This window comes from Cupressus sempervirens, chromosome 8 (genome assembly GCF_028749045.1).
Source record: "Cupressus sempervirens isolate cs-2001-9-10 chromosome 8, ASM2874904v1, whole genome shotgun sequence".
Classification (NCBI taxonomy): domain Eukaryota; kingdom Viridiplantae; phylum Streptophyta; class Pinopsida; order Cupressales; family Cupressaceae; genus Cupressus; species Cupressus sempervirens.
In genome coordinates this window covers 332,925,298-332,936,700 of record NC_143125.1, presented here as the reverse complement: position 1 = coordinate 332,936,700, position 11,403 = coordinate 332,925,298, and positions in this window count along the sequence as shown.

The window sequence follows — 11,403 nt, the reverse complement described above, 5'->3', positions numbered from 1 at the left end:
TATAAGTCCTTCATAGAGAATTTTACATAGATGACTAATTTATATAATAATTGTCTAAAATATAAAATATTTAAATTTAAAATGATATATTAAATTATTTTTAAATTAAAAAATTTGACAATCAACTTTTTTTTTAAACGTAAAATGAAAGGTATGAAAAAAAATCTAGCCGTTATAAAAAAAAATATGGAGCGGCCGTCAAATTCCAAGCCTGCTTAGGAGTGCCAAATTCACCAAGGTAGATGTAATCTAAGGTTTTCTCTATGGAGGGTCAAAATGCACCTGCATAATCAATTTGTGTGTATTTTTTTAGAAATTAAAATTCATAAAACTGTTATATGTAATTTTTAAATTAATTAATAAAAGTGCATTTTGGTCCTTGTATAGAGAGTGTCGTAATCTAATAGGGAGAGATTCGAAGTTGATAATTGGCGTTAAAAAGTGTATATTGCAACAAGTGTTACATAACAACTTGTATTTGTGTAAGTTATAGTAGTTTAATTAGATATAAAATAGATATAAAAATCTAATAGTTGGGTTAAATTAATATTAAATAGATATAAAATTAAACCTAAGGGTTAAATTAAAATTGAAAACCTTAGGGCTAATATTAATATATCTATTTTATATCTAATATATATATTAATTTTAATTAGATATAAAAATCTAATAGTTTGCCTCAAGATCCTTGACCCATTTTAAGGGTTATAATTTAAAGTGATCCATTCCATGTGCAAGCCATCTTTTATACACACTTTCAAGCATGCAAGTCATCATTTTATGTATATAAAAAATTAAAAGAATTCTATATACATCTAGATTTTTTGAAAAGAATTCTATTTACATCTAGATATTTTGATTGAAATAACCATAATGTAAAAACAAAATAGAAAATAGAAATGTTAATATATGTATGTAGAAAAAATTAGAAAGATTGCATGCATCTAAAAAAATTCTATTTACATCTAGATTTTTTTAGAATGGAAAAAAAATGGATAATAGAAATATCAGTTGCATGTTTGTAGAAATAAATTAGAAAAACATGTATCTAGAAATTAAAAAGATTCTATATGTGTCTAATTTTTAGATTTTACTTTATTCTAAACTAATTATTGATGGATATATATTTTAAAAATATTTATGTAGTTTAAAGTTTAGATTTTAATTAATTTGTATGTAAATAGGAAAAAGAATAAATATTTTATATATATGTAGATTAATTTCTATTTTTAAAATTTACAAGTAAATGAGTACTTTATTCATTTAAAGTAAACAAGTTTTTAAGTAATATATTTTTATTTTAGAAATATATTAATCATAATGTTCATTTATTATTACTTATTTAATATACTTACTCTCAAATCTAAGACAATAGAAATGATATTTTATTAACTTTGAAATAGGGAAGCATTAAGCAAGTTCGTTTACAAAAATACCAAAAATATATTTGGTCTTTGATCAAATTGGAGTTAATATTAGAAATATAAATATGATCATTAACAATTAAGCTAAATTCAGTTCAAAACAATAATATTATTTAAATTTAAATAAAATAAGCCATGTTTACTTTGAAACATCAAACAACTAATTGACTAATACAATAATTAAAATAAATGAATCTATTATGACATAGAAAAATATTTTCGAAGTATAATTTCTTTGTTTTTCAATCAATATGAGTTTTTTTTTCTACTTGAAAAGATAAACCATCCTAATTGTCATCCTTAGTTAACCCTAACAGCAACCCCTACCTTAGCCCTAGCCCCAACAATGATGTACAATCTAACTATAATCCAACATTAAATTATAATTATAGCACTAAAACATATCCCTATTGATATTCTAAACTCTAATCATAACGAAAATCTAAGCCCAAACCATAATCTAAACCAAAAACCTACACACTAATATTGGTTATAGTCCTAACCCTAAAATCTAACCCTTAACCATAATGTAAAAACAAACTCTAGAATATTGATCAAAATCCTAAACCTAACTATAGGGATAACCATGATATTAAACTCTAAATCCAGTCCCAAGGTCCTAACCATGATGTAAACCTATAACCGAACTCTTAAAAATTTTACTAATCCCTGATCCTAATCACATTCCCAACTTTAAACTTGAACCATAAACCATAGTTGTAACCATAATCATAAACTTAAACAAAACCCTAACCCTAAAGGTACAATCATAAAATTAATCATAGCTTAGACCCTAATCCTAGCACAAACCACAATCATGACCAAATATAAATCTTCACCTTACCCCTAATCATAATTTCAATGTTAACCCTAACATTAGTTTCAATCCTACCATGATATGAACCCTAATATAGACTTCACCTTGATCCTTACCCTAATCTTAAGTCTAATTAAACCCTGACTAAAACCTAATCTAAATGATATATCTAACTATAATCCTAATTGTAACTATCATACAACCCAATGCTAACCCTCATGTATATTTAATCCCTAATCTTAACTCTAAATATTCTATAAACTCTAGAATTGACCTTGATTCTAACCATAACCCTAAAATCTAAATTGTAACCATAGCACGAAAGGTGGGGACCCCCACTACGTGGCACAATTCTGGGTCTTGGGGCCTCGCGAAAGCACTACAGAGTGAGGAAATGTCAGAAAGGTGGCATGTGGTAGCATGACGCAATTCTGGGCTTTAGAGCATTGAAGAAACAATGTAGCGTAAGGAGGCGCTAGAATGGAGACTCATGGAAAGAAGAGGAAAGACTTTCATGTCACTGGCAGAAAAATATGAAAAGAGATAACATGATGTGTTAACCTCCCACAAAAAATGCAAGGTTGACCACAAGGGGGAATTTGGTTTCCCCAAAAATGAATGATGGTCTTCGATGAAGGTCTTCCTCTCGAAATAGACGGCATAGATGCATCGTGAATCCTCACCAATGAAGGATTAAGTCACAACCATCGATGTAGATTCTCCCCTCAAAAAGGATGACTGAGATGCAACGAGGAAACTCCTCCCAATGAAGGATTAAGTCACATTCGTCGATCAAGATTGGCTTTATTTCCAATGGATGACTAAGATGTAGTGAAGAGATTCCTCCCAACGAACAAAGCAGATAGCACAAAAGGTGTGAACCCCCTCCATGTGGCACAATTTTGGGTCTCAAAGACTCATGAAAGCATTGTGGAGTGAGGAAATGTTAGAAAGGCAATGCATCGTAGCATGATGCAATTCTGGGCTTCAGAGAATTGAAGAAACAATGTAGCATGACGATGCATCAGAATGGAGATGCATGGCAGCATCTTGTGCAATTCTAGGCTTTAGAGTGTTTCGAAGACACTAGCGTATAAAGAAATGTTAGAATGGGAATGCATGGCAACATCTTGCACTTTTGGGAAGATGGGAAGATAGCTCGCAAAGAAATAAGAGTTATCGAATCTTGCAGCATGAATCAACTTGACCAAGAAAAAATGATCCAGCATGGTCAATGAAGAAACTGAGCCAACACAAAATGTTAGCCGCCAACTTTAGTGATGTTAACCCTCTGCAAAGAACCTATCCCATTTAAGGTCTCTCAGATCAGACATCAGTGATGGGTTGAATAGGGGGAAAAAATAGCACACAATGCCCTCCTAAATGAAATTCTAAATGTAACACTAATAACCGTGGTCCTACTTCTTTCCCTAACCTTATCCATGAGCGTGGGAATATACATATTATTATATAGAGCACCTTATATAATAATAAATATAATCTAAAATCCCAACCCTTACTCCCCTCCTAACTATAACTGTGACCATAAGAAAACTTCTAAATATAACCCTTCCTCTAACTCTAACCCTAACCCTAACCCTAACTATAACTATAACCCTATCCCTACCACTAACTGTAACCCTGAATCTAACTCTACCATAATTGGACTTTAACCCTAACTATAACTGTAACCCTAAACCTAACTCTAACCTTAATCGTAACCATAACCGTAACCCAAAACCTAACCCTAATTGTAGCTAGAATTCTAATACTCTATCTACCCCTAACTCAAACTATAGCCCTAACTATAACTCAAACTCTAACCCTAACTCATATTCTAACCCTAAACCTAACCCTGATCTTGACCCTAACCCTAACCCTAAGCCTAAGCCTAACCCTTTGTCTACCCCTATCTCTAACCCTAACCCTAACCCTAACCCTACCCCTAACTCTAACCCTAAATCTAACTCTTACTGTAAATCTAACTCTACCATAATTAGACTCTAACCCTAACCCTAACTTTAATCCTGACTGAAACCCTAACCCTAACCCTAACTCTAACCTTAACCCTGACTCAATCCCCTTACCCTAACCTTAACATTGATATAACTCTCTCTATATATAACCCTAACTCTAAATATAAACCTAACCCTAACCCTAACCCTAACCCTAAATCTAACTCTAACCCTAACTGTAAGCGTAACCCTACCCCTACCCATAACTCTAACTATAAATCTAACTCTACCATAATTGGATTTTAATTTTAACCCTAACCCTAACTCTAACCTTAACCTTGATTCAAAACTCTAACCCTAACCCTAACTCTAACATTAACCCAACTATAAAATTAACTCTATTGGTAACTCAAACCCTAAACCTAACCCTAATTCTAACCCTAACTCTAACTCTAGCTCTAGCTCTAACCCTAACTATAACCATAACTCAAACTCAAACCCTAAATCAAACCCTAATCCTAACCCAAATTATAATGCTCTGTCTACCCCTAACTCAAACTATAACCCTAACCCTAACTCAAATTCTAACCCTAACTCATACTCTAACCCTAAACTTGACCCTAGCCCTAACCCTAACCCAAAACCTTACCCTAACCCTAACCCTAACCCTATCTATAACCCTAACCCTAACCCTAACTCTAATCCTAATCTTAACCCTAATTCTAATCCTAACACTAACCTTAACCCTACCCCTAACTCTAACCATAAATTTAACTCTACCATACTTAGAATCTAACCCTAACCCTAACCTTAACCCTACCTCAAACCCTTACCCTAACTTTGTCCCTAACCATATATCTACGTATGACTATAACATTTTACATTACAATAACCCAAAAATAAAATATATATTTTTATCTAAATTAAACTCCTTATATTAAATTTAAAATAATATTTGACTCAAACCTTAACCGTAACCCTAACCTTAACCATGAGCATTACTCTAACCCTAACCTTAACCATAAACATAACTCTACGCCTAACTCTAACCCTAATTCTAACTCTACCATAATTGGACTTTAATCCTATCCCTAACCCTAACTATAAGCATAACTCTAACCCTAGCCTTAACCATGAGCATAACTCTAACTCTAGATCTGACTCTACCATAATTGGACACTAACCCTAACCCTAACCTTAATTTTGATCCTAACTCAAGCCCTAACCCTAACTCTAACCTTAACCTTGATTCAAACCTTACCCTAACCCTAACCCTAACCCTAGCCTTACTATTACCCTAACCCTAATCATAACCATAACCATAACTCTAACCCTAACCTTAACCATGACCATAACTCTAACCCTAACCTTAACCATAAACATAACTCTAATCTGAACCTTAACCATAACTCTAATGATAACCATAACCACAATTCTATCCTTGACCTTAACCATAGCTCAAACCCTAACCCTAACTCCAAACCTAACCCTAATTCTATCCCTAAGGTTAACATTAACTGTAATGTTAACTTTGTCCCTAACCATATATCTATGTATGACTATAACATTTTACATTACAATATCCCAAATTTTTTTTTTTATCTAAATTAAATTCCTTATATTAAATTAAAAGATATATTTGACTCAAACCCTAACCCTAACCCTATCCCCACTATAACCCTAACCCTAACCATAATGATGACTCTAACCCTAACCTTAACCATGAGCATTACTCTAAACCTAACATTAACCATAAGCGTAACTCTACCCCTAACTCTAACCCTAATTCTAACTCTACCATAATTGGATTCTAACCCTATCCCTAACCCTAACTATAAGCATAAGTCTAACCCTAGCCTTAACCATGAGCATAACTCTAACTTTGGATTTGACTCTACCATAATTGGACTCTAACCTTAACCCTAACCTTAATTTTGATCCTAACTCAAACCCTAACCCTTTAAACTCTAACCTTAACCTTGACTCAAACCTTAACCCTAACCCTAACGTTAGCCTTACTATAACCCTAACACTAACCCTAATCATAACCATAACCATAACTCTAACCCTAACCTTAACCATGACCATAACATTAACCCTAACCTTAACCATAAACATAACACTAATCTAAACCTTAATCATAACTCTAACAATAACCATAACCATAACTCTACCCCTAACCTTAACCATAGCTCAAACCCTAACCCTAACTCCAACCCTAACTCTAATGCTAATCCTAACCCTAATTCTATCCCTAAGGTTAACATTAACTATAATGGTAACTTTGTCCCTAACCATATATCTATGTATGACTATAACATTTTACATTACAATATCCCAAAAATAAATTATTATTTTTTAATCTATATTAAACTCCTTATATTAAATTTTTAAAAATATTTTGAAGAATAATTTTATAGTAACTTCATACAACTCTAATTAAAAATTAATTAACAATTTTATAGTAACCTTATCAAAATAAAAATTAAATATTTTTCCTATTGCGCCGAGACTGTCACTAGCTATATATACCTCTATATATATTACGCCGAGAGTAATCGTTCTCAAGGCGCCTATTTTTATTTTCATTAATCCCAACTTCGATTAAAATAACTTTGGGATTAAATAAAAATAGGCGCCTCGAGAACGATTACTCTCGGCATAATATATATAGAGGTATATATAGCTAGTATTTAGACAGTGAAAATGTATTAATAATTGAACAAGCAAGCATAGTATGTGGTAGACAAGTAGCACAAAAGGTCATTTTTATGAATATGATGCGTTTTCATTTAATGATGAAAACATGTTTGCAAAATTTGTTGAATGTAAGAGATTAATCTTGAATGTAAGAGATTTTAGATTAATTTAAAATGTGATGAATTGTGCAAACAGTGAAAACAACTTTTTGCTAGGTGATTTTTTTTTCACAGAGTAAGATCCTTTTTTTTAAAGAAATGATGAGATGGGAGAATTTCTAAGTGAAAGGTAAAGGAAGGAATATTGAAATATTAATTTTCAGTCTTAATTTTAAAATGTATGATGAAATTTGAATATTAGTCAAGTATTGCATTCTATTGTAATATTATTATTAGGATTCAATGGTGTAGTGACTATGTTTCATGAGTAGTAATTAACAAAATAAAGCCATGTTAAATGCAAGATTCTAATAATCATGGCTACTAAGACTATGGTGGAATTGACAATCTTTAATCTTTAACTTTTATCAAAGTTAAATGACTAATAAGTCCACCAAGAATATTAAAAGTCTTTTGAATGTGAGATCCTAACATTACAAAAGATGACACTGAGATCAAACCCCAACAACTTTAGCGATACTCTTAAATTTATGACTTTCAATCAAAGAAAGTCAAATTATGTGGTTTTTTTCAGTGGTAGGTGACTCGAGAGCTTAAAGCTAAAGATTTGACATTTGGGCATTTACGAATCTCTCCGTAGAGGTTGTGGAGTGTGAAGCGGTAAAAAAGTGTCATTCTAAAACGCTCGCCCAATATCTATAATGTTCGCCGGTGAATAATTGCTCACCCAAAAAAAGGCAGCATTTGCACAAATAGACCAATCAACAATCGAGAAAGCTAAAAAATGATCAACTAGACTATTAGTACGTGTTATCATTTTTAAGACTTATTAAAAACAGTAAATAATAGGTATCTATCATGAAACCATCACTGTCATTGAACCTCATGACAGACTGGGTCTCTTCCCCTCTGCAAATAATAATAATTTAAGAAAAATCGAGATACAAAATGAGTAGGCGTGGTGGTGAAAAGAAGAAGAGGAAGGATGAGAGGCGTATATTCTTCTGTGGCAAAGCAGTGGAAAGGAACGAAGTATAAAGAAGCAGTAGCACGCGTGAGGGTGTTCATGATGAGAGATGATTATGATCTCTGCCAGAGACAAATTTCTAGGCGCATGGAATAGACGCCAGTGCTCTGCCTTTGTCTCTTCTATTCTCTTTTCTACTTATTCTTTTCCTGTCCCTTCATCTGCGTCCACCTGCATTTACTCTAAATAACCCAGACGCTCTCCATACTTGCAACACAAGCATGTTTCTCTCTCTTTATTCCTCTCTGCACTGCACCCATGGCAGACAAGCCTTTCTTTTCCGCTTTTGCTCTTGAAGCCCATATTCATGTAATGGGCAAAATTATCAGAAAAGTGTCTGCCTCTGTCATTCCCCATTTGGTTTTGACGTAACGTTTGCTCTTTCTCTTATCTTCTCGGAAATTGAACTCATTCTTTTCTCGTTTTTAACGATTTAACATTATAATTTTAACAAATATTTAATGTGATGTTTACTAAATTATTTTCAAAAATATATTTTGTTTATAATTAAATTTAAAATTTTGATGTGTAGATGGTTGTCAAATTTAACCTTAAATCTATCTAAAAAAATGTCGATAGATATCCACTACATAATAATTATAATTTAATTTACTACATCTAAAATTATTTATATTTAGTTTTTTACTAACTTACGCTTTTCATTTTAATTTCTAAAAAATGGATGATTTATATCTCCACATATTATAATTTAAACAAATATTATATGTGGTATTTATTAATTTTTTTTAAAAGTATATTTTGTTTATAATAAGATTTAAACTTTTGACATGTAGATGGTTGTCAAATTTAACCTATAAGAATAAAACTTAACATTAACATGCTCACACCATCCCACTCCACCCATTTTGTCATTATAGAATGCCTATCGGCATTAATAATTTTCAATTTAAATAACATAATATTTACTAAAATATTTTAAATAGATTAATAAATATGATTTATTTAAATTTAATTTATTAAATATGAAAAAAAAATATCCTTTAAAAAAACCTATCAAAAAATCTATTATGAAAAATTAATAAGAGAAATATGAAAAAATAGTAACATCTCTAACAAATATTCTATTGACTAAATAAATTATAGAAACTAAAAAATAATATTTAAAGAACTAAACTAATATAAATAATAATTTAAAAACTAAAACCTAACTCAATTTTAAAAATCAAAAGTTAAATAAATAGACATCACAACATGAGCTAATTGGAGATCACAACATGAGTTAATTGGAGATCACTAATTTTTCACATAAATAGAAAAAGAAAAAAATAATAAATCTAAATCAATTTTAAAAATCAAAAGTTAAATAAATAGTGATCACAACATGAGCTAATTGGAGATCACAAGTAATTAATTTTTTTTTAAAATAGAAAAAGAAAAAGAAAATAGTTAAAAGTGGAGCTAACAATTAATAAATATCAAAACAAGAGTTAATAGTGGAGTGAGATAAAAATTGGTCAGTAAATAAGTTTTTCTTTTGTCTTAAAAAAAATAGTGATAGAGCTTATATATATATATATATATATATATATATATATATATATATATATATATATATATATATATATATATTACATTACTTGATTCTAACATAAGGAGCTCCCGGAGAAAAGAACTAGGAAGAAAAAATTTGTTCATAACTCCATCAAGAAGAAGGGAAAAGAAGAAAATGGTAGGTAAACAAACCCGGTTATGACAACCCAAGAATGAAACCTCCAATTTACAATATATTCATGTAGAAGAAAAAGATGAAGGAAACATCTAACTAATATGTACAATTATTGACACAAGCAACTTTTGATAAAAGCTTTTAGCAAAATAACATCTTCTAAATGCCACCAAAAAATATCAGAAGGATGCTGTAATAAACTGAACCAATCGACCAGGCCAACTGTTGACCAAATTGCTAAAGTATCTCCATGCAATGACCTGCTCATAGAAAAAAGGCAAAAACACCAAGCCAAAAAACACAATATCAAAAAGTCTTATTCCTCCATGTTACCTACTAAAGAGATAGAATTACCAAGATTAAAAGTTAGATCAAGAGTGATAGTAGGAGGAGATGTCACAAGTGGAGCAGGTGCTTGAGAAGATTCATGCTTCAAAAGATCTAAGATGGCAAAGACAATCGGATGCACATTGTTAATACAACTTTTGGGTAAAACAACCACCATATTGTTGCAAAGCAACCTTAATAGGATGAAAAGACTACTTCTCTAGGGCTTTCTTGATGCTCTCAAACACCACATAAACACCATGATTACTAAGGAGTGCATGATGATAAAACAAACTCCCAATGAGGGCAACACAACTCTAAAGATCATACTTCTGACAGGCTTTAACAAGCTTACCATCTTGCAAGAATCCAGGTCTAATAAATCTGGAAACTATCAACTCCAAATGAAATGGAGATTGCAATAAATCAAGAGCATTTGACAGAAAGACCAACATAATTTGAGATGGATATATCAATCTTTTTCTAGGAGGAAAGAGGACCTCATGCCCAATAATCCTCTTGATTCCTCTTTGAATATGAGGATGTTCATAGAAGAAAATGGTTGTTGGCATGTCATCCTTAATGCAGCCAAGAAAAGACATCTCCCAATCTTCACGCTCCAAGAACGTCCTATAATTCCTTGGATAATAATCCATGTGCAGTAAAGAACAAGTCAAGCAAACATCAACTGGATAACTAACTCCATCCCATGAACTATGACAAATTGACATATTGATGCTACTGATAGCAGTAAAGAACAACTCCCACAAAATGCAGAGATAAAAGTAAACACCCAGGAACCCACAAATGCAAAAAGAATTCAAAAAATAGCATGATAAAATAACCATAAGTAATGATAACCAATATGCGAAAAGATATAAAATCCATCACATTAAAATCACAAGTCAAAACAGATGAATTGAGTACTTCGATCCAATGCAGAATAAGGTATTTAAAAAAAACTGACTGGCCGATGTCAATGAATAGAAAAAGAATAAAGTATGAGGCATTTGAAAGACCAAACTCCAAGAAAACTAAAAAATGTTGCCATCTGTCAAGAATTAAAACCAGCATGGGATACGACAGACTAAGTGACTGTCGTCATCAAAGAACACCACAAGATCACCTCAGAAGGACATCATACTAAGTACAAATGACAAATCCTCATGCCAAGTCATAATAACTACTAAGATCACAAAACCCATCCATAAATCATTAAAGTTTCCCCACTTGATGCCAACTACTAACCCAATGTTATCATGAATAATACAAGCATTGTGTGTAACCATTTAAAACCATATCTCCTAATTAAGATATGCATAAGTAAAACACACATAATGATACTAA